Consider the following 11,673-nt stretch of genomic DNA (forward strand, 5'->3'; position numbering starts at 1 on the left):
AAACAGCCGAGGTCAACTTGACCTGAGAACTGGCTGACTCTAACACTCAGATAAGACGCGTTCGTCATGAGACCAGAGGAGTCTAAATATATACGATAAGCTAAAAAACTGTCTCTTCCTGTACGTAAACAAATTTGTCCCTTTCTTAAAACAAAGACAAGATAATGATATGAAACTCCAGTCCCCTAAAGGTCAGCAAGGTGACGCCATTGTAACGATTATTACTTATGTTTTACTTTCGATCAAATTCCTGACCAAGTTGTATTTATGTTATCTTGATCCTATAATGTATAAAAATCGCCTTATTCTTCTGTAATATCGCAGACTTGGGACGGACTCAGCAGTTTGTACTTGACTGCTTTCCGACTTCAAGTCTCAGCCATTACTGCTAGCAGTCAGTTCTAATTCGTAAATAAAGTTCAGTTTTGCTTACCTAATGAATGCTGTTTGAATTTCTCTATCACAGTCAAGAAGCGGGGAAAATATTGAATACGACACATGGGCCCCAACTATTTACAATCTATATTAATAATTTGGATGCAGGAACAGTATGTACAATAGCCAAATTTGCAGATGACACTGAATAGGTGGGAAAGCAAGTTGCAATGAGGAAATACATTTACAAACGGATATGGATAAGTTAGGTGAGTGGGCCAAAATTGGATTGGATTTGTTTATTGTCACGTGTACCGAGGTACAGTGAAAAGTATTTTTCTGCGAGCAACTCAACAGATCATTAAGTACATGGGAAGAAAAGGGAAATACATAATAGGGCAACACAAGGTATACAATGTAGCTACGTAAGCACCGGTATCAAATGAAGCATACAGGGTGTAGTGTTAATGACGTCAGTCCATAAGGGTCATTTTGGAGTCTGGTAACAGCTGGGAAGAAGCTGTTTTTGAGTCTGTTCGTGTGTGTTCTCAGACTTCTGTATCTCCTGCCCGATGGAAGAAGTTGGAAGAGTGAGTAAGCCGGGTGGGAGGGGTCTTTGATTATGCTGCCCGCTTTCCCCAGGCAGCGGGAGATGTAGATGAAGTCAATGGATGGGAGGCAGGTTGGTGTGATGGACTAGGCCGTGTTCACGATTCTCTGAAGTTTCTTGTGGTCCTGGGCTGAGCAGTTGCCATACCAGGCTGTGATGCAGCCCGATAGGATACTTTCTATGGTGCGTCTGTAAAAGTTGGTAAGGGTTAATGTGGACATGCCAAATTTCCTTAGTTTCCTGAGGAAGTATAGGCGCTGTTGTGCTTTCTTGGTGGTAGCGTTGACGTGGGTGGACCAGGACAGATTTTTGGAGATGAAAATTTGGCAAATGAAATTTAACTGGATAAGTATGAGGTTATGCATTTGGTCGGAGGAATCAAAAGGCAACTTATTCTCTAAATAGAGAGGAACTTCAAGATGCGTAGATGCAGAGGGATCTTAGTGACCTTGTGCATGAATTGCAGAACGTTAGCATGCAGGTGCAGCAGGTAATAAGGAAGACAATGACATTTTGGCTGTTGCAACTATATAGGGCATTGGAGAGACTGAACCTGGAGTATTGAGCACAGTTTTGGTCCCTTTTCTTGAGGAAGGATGTAAATGCATTCGAAGTGGTTCAGAGGAGGTTCACTAGATCGATTCCAGGGATGAAGGACTTGGTCTTATGAAGAGAGATTGATATAAAATGCTGAAGGGAATTGACAGGGTAGATGCAGAGTGTTTCCCTTTCTTGGACATTCTAGAATGAGAGGCCATAGTTTTATGCTAAAGGGTGGCAGATTTAAAACAGAAATGAGGAATAATTACTTCCAAGGATCATGAATTTATGGAATTCTCTATTGTTGCTCGTTCTGGGTGAGTGTGCTGAACACTCAATTTGGCTCTGTTTCTTGTCTAAGCTCTGGAGTCGCCAGATGCCGTTAAGACACCGCCACAAGCTTCAAGGTGAATTTCAAAGCAATAAAACCATACACCAATTAGTAAGTCCAAACAACTAGAGTTTATTATAATACAATTATAATAACTACCCATGCACACGCTAAAGGATTAAGCTTACTCCTACCGCTAAACAACTAATACTTATCTCGAAGGAACTGCTGGGTCAGGGAACAAGGCCTCTTGCTCTGTTCTGGTAGCGGTCGTCATTAGGCACTTACTTGTTGGTGGCTGCTGCTCGACGGCTGGAGTAGGAGACAGGAGCCAGGAGACGGAACCATGTGTGGGACCTTTCTTTTATAGGTCCCAGGGGGTCCGCGCCCCTTTGGGCGGACTCCCTTACCTGCTTGGAATCGATTGGGTCTCTTCCCAATCGATTATGTTTGAACCCCCCAATCATGGGGAGTTCCTCGGTCGCTGGGGCGGTTCTTGGGACCTATTGTTTTGGGCTTCTCTGGCGCCACAGGGTCTGGCCTTCCATAGAATGTATCGATTTGTGCTTAACTTGTGTCCATTGTATCTGGGACTCGCCCGGTATTGCCTCATTAGTATGTTAACTGGTTTCTTTTCACAGTGCTGTCTGGTTTCTGCAACAGTCAAAACTGGTTTCTGCAGTCGTCCCAATATACAATCGTTTTGCAAGCTGTTTGCTTTACAACATGTCCATTTTCCCTGCATTCCTTGCAATCTTCCATTTTGTATTGGGCAGTGGCCACCCCAGGTGGCTACACTCCCTCCTTGTGATCCTCATGAGAAATCATGAAGGATAACCCAAGTTCGGTGTCTTTGTGTTCCCTGACCTCAGCGGGTTCCATGGCTTCTATTCTTTCCTCAACTATGGCAAAAAATTGTAACTAACATTTTCTGATTGGCGCTATGTCAAAGGGGACATGCATTACCAATTCGAATCGGGAACCTCTAACTATCGCACTAAACTATTCTCATCTCACATTTAAACATCCTATAACATTCTAAACCCTTACTCAATCATACCACTGTATCTTTACATTTCGTTTTCTGACTCGGCAGTCGAGCGCAGAACATTATAATACATCCGCAATAATCTTTATTTACAGATCGTATTAAATTAAATCTTTTATTATACATCATGGGGTTGGGGGGATTGGTGGAATCCGAAAATAGGAGATTGTACTCTGTAAATGGTTGAGGCGCAAGAGCGGGAGGCTCTCCTTATCCATTTTCTTAACCGGAGTGTCTGCACCATGATGCAGAGAACTGCTATCACCAAAAGTGATTTAATGACATACGAAAGTGTGTACCAGTTCATGAATTTTGTGCACCAGGTCTGGTCCTTGCTGTTCATTACTGGGCTTTGAGAAGTCGGTGTGTAGGAAACATTAACGGCGGGGGTCATAGGGGAAAAATGGCTTGCGTCCGCGCGCCAAAATACAAAAACAGTAACTAAAAGCATGTAGTTTTTCATCGTGGTCTTCTTCCTTCTCTTCCTTCTGTCCTTTTGTATTGCTGATCTTGCTCTGATCCTTCCTTCGACCGTTCGAAAGCTATGGAATCAAGCACAGTATCTGTCAATAATTCATTTAATACCTGTAATGTTGGTATATCTGTCCTCTCTTTCCAATTGTCCCTTAAATGAATGGCCAAGTCACACCCTGTGACTCCCCTCATTTTTTTTTTTCAAAAGCGAATTTAGGACCAGACATACACCGAACAACTTTGCCACTGCGAGCCGTCTTGCAGGTTTTGCAATTTACCATCCGAATGTTCCTGGATGTAAATAGCATATGGGATGGCTGCCGAAGGGCTACCTTAAACAAAAATGAAACCAAAGTTTAGAAATGAGATATACGAATGGGTTGTGTGTGGGCCGCTACGGGTAAGATTTTTATGGGATCCCCGGGTAGGGCATGCTGTGCTGTACCCGAGCTTAGCTGACCAAAGGGGGGTCCTCAGACAGGGCGGATCCTCAATGCCATTTCTCCACTGCCTGAGCAACCTGAAATGAACGGGCAAGAATGTAGTCGTAGTGGAATTGCAGCCTCTATTCCCAGAATAGAGGGGCACCTAAAAAAAGGAGGAGCCAAGATGCTCCAACATATGTAAACAGAAGACAAGTCGTGAACATTGTCGCTTCACCAGAGGACATGTCAACTGAGTGAAGTTCTCCGAAATGTCGGCGGACAAACTAACGTGCATGTGAGGTGGTCACAAGCTTTTCAGCTGAAAAGTAAGTGGCCAATCTCCAATCAAACATTTAACATACAAAAAAACAAACATCCGTGCAGGTTCCATCAGAAAGGACATCGCTTCTCTCAAGTGGTTCCTCTTTTACATCATCTGGAGACCTCACTTCTCCTCATTCTCTGCGAACAGGGTCGCAAAGGGGTTGCCGTGTTGGGAGTCAGACATCAAGTCATCCTCTTCTCCCGGATCCCGTACCTTGTATGGATCAGGCATGCAATCTTTGCATTGTGTGACCGGGGGTCACTCTCGTCATTGCGGACAAGTCGCCAAGAATTGTCCCTGTGCCAAATCGTGGGGTCTAAAATTGAAGGAGCATTGTCGGGGTCGTCAGTGTTGGGTGGTGGGTGTAGGTGTGGGTCCGGATTTTTAATGTAGGTGATCTCCATGGGGTCACTGGAGTCGGGGTCGTAGTCGCTGAAGTGGGGGCTGTAGGGTGGAGTTCTGTGGCTGTCCTCAGTTTCACAGTCACTGTCACTGTCTCTGCTGTGGCAGCTTGTGGGCATTCCGGGGCGTGGTCTGGAGTCAGTGGGCGGAGTCGAGGTCGAGTCCGATGAGGAACTGGTCTGTGAGGGGGAGGGTGGAAATGTGTCTCTTGTGGGCGGGGCGAGGTGTTCTGCTGCATCGAGTAGGACATGGTGTGAGTGGTTTGACTGTGTTCCATAAGCCTCCAGTTGGTTAATATGAAACCACGCAGTCTTACCGTTGGGGTACTTTATCCTATAAACTGAGGGGCTGATTTTGTCCGAAATTGAGTACGGGCCGGAATCTTTAGGAGCCAAAAATGTGCTGGGGTTATAAACAGATAGCATAACCTGTTGCCCAACCTGAAATTCTGTGGGGTGTACATTCTTGTTAAAACAGGCCCTGCTCTGTTTTCGTCGTTTTCCCAATGTTACTGCGGCTGCTAACTGTGCAGACCTCACAGTTTCAACTAATTCTTTGACTGCTTTCTTGTGTGTGAGGGCCGTCACTTCTGGGCTGGTCATGTCCAGTCCTAAAAGGAATTCTGATCCTTTCATAGGGCGTCCGGTCATGAGTGTGTGTGGGGTGAAACCTGTAGATGATGAAACTGTATTTCAGATGAACATTAGTGCGAATGGGAGCACTGAATCCCAAGTCGAATTGTTCTCCTGTACCATCTTCCTAAGGGTCGATTTTAGGGTCCGATTCATGCGTTCTACTATCCCGCTTGACTGGGGGTGATACGCAATGTGGAAATTCTGTTTTATGCCGAATATGGTCAGGACGTTCTTCATGACCCGTCCTGTAAAGTGAGATCCCTGATCTGACTCTATACTTCTGGGGAGACCCCATCTCGTAAAGATGTGGTGGGTCAGGATCTTTGCAGCTGTCTTTGCTGTGTTGGTGTGTGAAGGGAATGCCTCTACCTATTTGGTAAAGGTATCTATGACCACCAGAACATATTTATAGCCATTCCTGCAAGGGGGCAATGGTCCTGTAAAATCGATCTGGAGGTTTGTCCAGGGACCATTAACGGGGCGAGTGTGGCTGAGTTGTGCCTTCTTTGAATACCTCTCCGGGTTATTCTGCGCACAAATTAAACAATTCTCTATGTAGTGGGTTACATCTTGTCGTAAGTTGGGCCACCAACAGAGTTGTCTAAGGTGTCTTGTGGTCGGGTCAATCCCTTGGTGTCCATGACTGTCATGGAATAAGGCAATCATTTGATTCCTGTCTTGTTCAGGAACCACATACAATTTATCTTTAATGATCACACCCTCATGTGTGGTCAAAGCATGTTTGAATCTATCGTACTGGGCCACAAAGTTTCCTTTAATAATCTACCGGAGATTTTCGTCCTGCTTCTGTGCCTGTACTAAATCTTTGATTTCTGTCTGTGAGACCTGAACTGCACTCACAGGGGCGCTAGCTGGTGCGCTAGCTGGGGGTGTCCAAAAGTGACCTCGCCCGGAACCTGCTTTTGCCAGTGCGTCGGCTTTTACATTTCCAGGGGGGGATGACCTATGGTGACTTCTAACTTTAACTATGCCATATGTCCTATCCTTTGCCTTCTCTAGGATATGGCGGAGTAATGGGGCTGATGGAAGGGGCTTCCCGTCTGCGGAGACAAAACCTCTTGTCCTCCACAGGGGTAGAAAATCGGTCAGGCTGTTACAGACATATAAACTGTCCGAATATATGTCTGCTGGGCTGGGGAATGAATCGGGGTGGTCCACTATATACGCTATGGCCGCGAGCTCTGCTGCCTGCGCGTCTAAGTGACCTGGCAATTTTAATGCGATCTCTTCTAGTGTGCGACCCTGCGCATCCTCAACATAGATCCCGCATCCAGTGATGCGTTCTCCATCTAAAACCGTGGATGAACCATCCACATATATCTGCAATGGGGCACACGCGTCGGTGTGCTGGGGGCTCTGGCTTGAATTCCCTATCTTCCTGGGGGGCGTCTTTGTAATGAAGGGTCCTGTGTTGTGTAGGGGTGCTACAATCTCACATTCATGGGGTTGTCCTGGATACTGGAGGTTGTCCGCTAAAAATGTGTGTTTTGGTCCGTTTAACTGTTATGTCCCGTCCTTGTAACAGTAGTGTCCACCTAGCTGCTCTTATCTGGCTCACTGTACCGTCCTTCAGTCGACCGTCTAAAAGTAACTGTGTGGGGGTGTGCTCGGTCAAAATGGTGATGGGATTAAGTCCGGTAATGTACGGGAAGTACTGAACTGCCCAAGAAACTGCTAGTAGGTGCCTCTCGCAGGCTGAAAATCCTTGTTCTACGGGGTCTAAAAGTCGTGAGGCATAAGCCATGGGTCGTAGCTGCTCGTTCCGTTCCTGAAGGAGCACGGCCGAGAGGGTCAGATCTGTGCTAGCTACCTCTATTGCATAGGGGGAGAGTTGGTCTGGAACTTGTAGCGCGGGTGCTGCGCTAAGGGCATTTTTTAACTCTTCCACAGCCTCTGTACGCTGCGGAAGCCATTCCCAAGGGGCTCCTTTCTTAAGGAGGTCTGAGAGTGGGGCTGCCTTTGTCGCAAAACCATCGATATGGTTCCGACAGTACCCAACCAGTCCTAAAAACGACCGGAGGGCTGAAACATTCTGGGGAAGGGGCAATTTGACAATCGATTCAATTCTTTTGAACTCGATCTCGCGTTTGCCGTGCGCGATGACTGTACCCAAATACATCACTTGATTCTCTAATATTTTGGCCTTTCTGGGGTTAACTTTACATCCAATCTCTTGTAAAATTTCCAGGAGCTCGGCCAGAAGCGTGATGTGCTCTGCCTTGGTGTCTGTCTGCAGTAATAGGTCGTCCACATACTGTACCAGACATTCGGGTTGGGAAAATCTGGCTAATTCATTTGCCAGCTGTCGGTGGAAAATGGAGGGGGAATTGTGGAATCCTTGTGGGAGGCATGTCCACGTATACTGCTGTCCTTTAAATGTGAAGGAAAATTTGTACTGGCACGCCTTTGCCAATGGGATTGACCAGAGGCCATTGCTAATGTCCAATACCGTGAAATATTTGGAGTGGAGTCCCTGTTTGAGCATGGTCTCGGGACTTGTTGCTACCGTGGGGGCTACTGCTGGGGTTACTTTGTTGAGTTTCCGATAATCAATGGTCAGACGCCATGATCCGTCGGGCTTCCTCACTGGCCAAATAGGGGCATTATTAGTCGAGGCTACTGTCCTAAGTACACCCTGCTCTAATAAGCTCTATAACCTTTCCAATTTCTCCCTCTGCTTCTAGGGGAAATCGGTACTGTCTCTGTGGTCTTGGGTCAGGTCCAGTAACTTGAACTTGTCCAGTCATTCTGCCGCAGTCGTGCCGGTGACTGGCAAATGCTGTCCTGTGTCGGTTCAAAACTGCCCTAACCTGTTTGTCCGTGCTGAGCGTGGTCGGGTCGAAACAATAGTCGCCTACTGCGCTAATCCGATTTGCATACTCTCCTGCTGTGAGAGTTGCAGGTGCTCTGTCTGATTTTGCCATTCTCCAGACACACTGATTGACTGGATCGAACGACAGGCTGTGGGCGTTCATGAAATCAATACCCAGTATGTGTTCTGCTGTGCGGGGCAGACTAACTAAAACAATGGGGTGTCTGGTGGAGATGTTCCCTAGCTGAATTGATACAGGGGCTGTAATGTGTCCCTGCTGCGAGTGACCTGTAAATCCGCTGAGTGTAATTGTGGATGTGGTCGGCCACGTGTCTGCCTGTGATGTAATGGTGGAATTAATTGTTGTGCGGGACCCTCCTGTGTCCCAAAGTAATTCTATGGGCTTCCCTCTAATCTTTGCTGTGACCACCGGCCTTCCGGATCGGTCCCAGAGGGTGTCACAGACCCAAGTGGGGGAGCCCGAACACCGTCAGTCCGTTCCGTCCACATTGGTCTGTCCTGACTGCGTCCCTATACTGTGGATAGGCTTAGCTTTGTTCCTGTTCAGAGTGCCTGTCTGCTGGCCTCTCTGAGATCTCTGTGGGCCATTGCATTCCCTTGCAAAATGTCCTAACTGTCCGCAGTTGTAACATTCCTGCGACTTCTGTGGGGGGCTGTTCTTTCCTCCGTTTACCCATGCGGGGTTTTGGTGTGCTCTTACTGCCTGTATATCTGCTGCAGCCTGAGCTACTTCTGGGGTATTTACCTTTACTTTGCCTTGGACAGATTGTTCCCAAGCGCGGGACAATCTTTTCAAAACCCATTTTTCATTATGGGCCTCTTCTGAGGGGGTCATAACTACTGCAGACATTCTGTCCTGCATCTGTGGCGTGGGAGATTATGGTGCGGGTCCATTTAACCATATTATCGCGGGTTAAATGCGCTGGGTCTAAATCACCAAAAACGGCAGTGAAATTAATCCACAGCCTTCCTGCGAATGCTGTGGGATGCTCTATCCTTTTCTGCCTACACTTATTTAGGCCTTCGACTGGGTCTCCTCTATTGTACCCTATCGCGTCTAAAATAGATGTATGCATCTCCTCGAGGGTGCCTCCTCCAACGTTCTGTGGGTCGGGGAGGGCTGCAACTTCTGATGAGTCTAAACTCAAAACTGTGAGCTTCACTTGCTCTCTTTCATCCAGGCCGTACATGGCAGCCTGCTGTTTCACTTTTGCGAAAAATTGGTAGGGGTCTGCAGTGGGGAGGAACGGGGTGATTTTCTCACACGTGTCCCTGAGTTGTGTTACAGTTAAGGGGGTGGTGTAGGTGATGTCGGGTGCACCTTCTGTGGTTGCCTTTCTTTGGGTGGTGACTGGGTTCATAGGTGCGGGTGCTATCTGATCAGTGGGGGGTTGGGGCGCTTTCCTTTTCTGTTGCGCTGCTGGCGCACATGTTCCCTGAACATAGCGCTGCGCTGTCTCGCTCAATTCTTGCCAATCTGGGGCATTTTCCTCATCTAACTGTGTTCCAAAGGTGCTTTGGAACCCATTCTGTATGGAAAGCAGAGATTGCAGCTCCGCAATCTGCTTCCTACACTTCGCGTGATCCACTGTGCTTTGTCTTTGCTCAGTGGTGGCAGCATGGAGTGCTCTTAAAGCTGCCTTTAGGTCAGAGCATTGCCTTTGCAGTGCCTCTACCTGCTTTTCTGACTTCTCTTATCAGGACTGCACGCTGCACATCTTGATAGGCTTTTTCATATTGGGTTTGGGAACTGCTCAGATGGGCTAGACAGGACTGATATGCCCTCTTGGCATCATCCACCTCTCTATCCTTCTCTGCCAGCTTCCGTCTTAACTCTAGGTTTTCCTTTTCGATGTCCCTGACATCCACTTTGCTCATCCTATTCCTTTCCTCTAATTCTGCTCGGAGCGTCCGAACGACTTCCTCTGTGCCTCGCAATTGTGCCAAGCAGGACACAATTGCCATTGACTTGCGTGCTTTACTTAAATTCTTCCTGTGAATTTGAGAAAGGTTCTCCCACCAAGTATGTCCTATACTCCCGGGACCTGTCTCTTCATTCAAACAAAACTCACTCCAAAGGGGCCATCCTTTCCCTTTGAGATATTTCCTGAGTTCCAGCTCCCATACGGGACACTGGCCCACTCTGCTACTGCTGGTCGCTGCGACCACGAACTGTTCTGGGTTCATGAGGCGTTCCATTGCCTGCATGGCCACTTCCTCTTTCTCTCTTTAATTTGGAACAGGGGATGATCAGGTAATGCTTTTAAATACGGGTACGGCTTTCGCTATGTTCCGATTATAAAACTCCCGACAGTTTGACGCAACAACAAAATCTCTCGGTTTAACCTTACAACCCTGTTAGTTACGCATGCAAAAACACACTTCCAAATTATCGTTATTGATTTGAACTCCTTGAACACTTGTGGTTTTTCCTTTTCCCAATTCAAATTTCTGGGTTCTCTCGGAGTGGGGGGGCCACTTCTAATCGAGTCCCGGCAGAGTCTGCCACTAAATGTTGCTCGTTCTGGGTGAGTGTGCTGAACACTCAATTTGGCTCTGTTTCTTGTCTAAGCTCTGGAGTCGCCAGGTGCCGTTAAGACACCGCCACAAGCTTCAAGGTGAAGGTCAAAGCAATACAACCATACACCAATTAGTAAGTCCAAACAACTAGAGTTTATTATAATACAATTATAATAACTACCCATGCACACGCTAAAGGATTAAACTTACTCCTACCGCTAAACAACTATACTTATCTCGAAGGAACTGCTGGGTCAGGGAACAAGGCCTCTTGCTCTGCTCTGGCCTGCAGACTTCAGATTGTTATCAATTGAAAAGGGGGTCAGGAGTGCCTATTTCTGGTAGCGGTCATCGTTAGGCACTTACTTGTTGGTGGCTGCTGCTCGACGGCTGGAGTAGGAGACAGGAGCCAGAACCATGTGTAGGACCTTTCTTTTATAGGTCCCGGGGGTCCAAGCCCCTTTGGGCGGACTCCCTTACCTGCTTGGAATCGATTGGGTCTCTTCCCAATCGATTATGTTTGAACCCCCCAATCATGGGCAGTTCCTCGGTCGCTGGGGCTGTTCTTGGGACCTATTGTTTTGGGCTTCTCCGGCGCCACAGGGTCTGGCCTTCCATAGAATGTATCGATTTGTGCTTAACTTGTGTCCATTGTATCTGGGACTCGCCCGGTTTTGCCTCATTAGTATGTTAACTGGTTTCTTTTCACAGCGCTGTCTGGTTTCTGCAACAGTTAAAACTGGTTTCTGCAGTCGTCCCAATATACAATCGTTTTGCAAGCTGTTTGCTTTACATGTCCATTTTCCCTGCATTCCTTGCAGTCTTCCATTTTGTGTTGGGCAGTGGCCACCCCAGGTGGCTACACTATCCAAGAGTGCAGTGGACACCGGAACACTAAAATCTAAGGTATATCCTTAGGTAAATCCTTAATTAGTAGCAGGATGAAGAGTTCAGGCAGGAAGGTGGAGTTGAGGATGAGATGAGATCAGCCATGATCATAGTGAATGGCGGAGCAGGCTCAAGAGGCTGAATTACCTACTCCTGCTCCTAATTCTTACGTTAAGTTCTTATCTTCAACAGAAGAGATTCTAACCATCGCCCCTTGACATTCAATAGCATTACCAGGGCACATAG

The sequence above is a fragment of the Scyliorhinus canicula genome, chromosome 3, assembly GCF_902713615.1.
Source record: "Scyliorhinus canicula chromosome 3, sScyCan1.1, whole genome shotgun sequence".
NCBI lineage: Eukaryota > Metazoa > Chordata > Chondrichthyes > Carcharhiniformes > Scyliorhinidae > Scyliorhinus > Scyliorhinus canicula.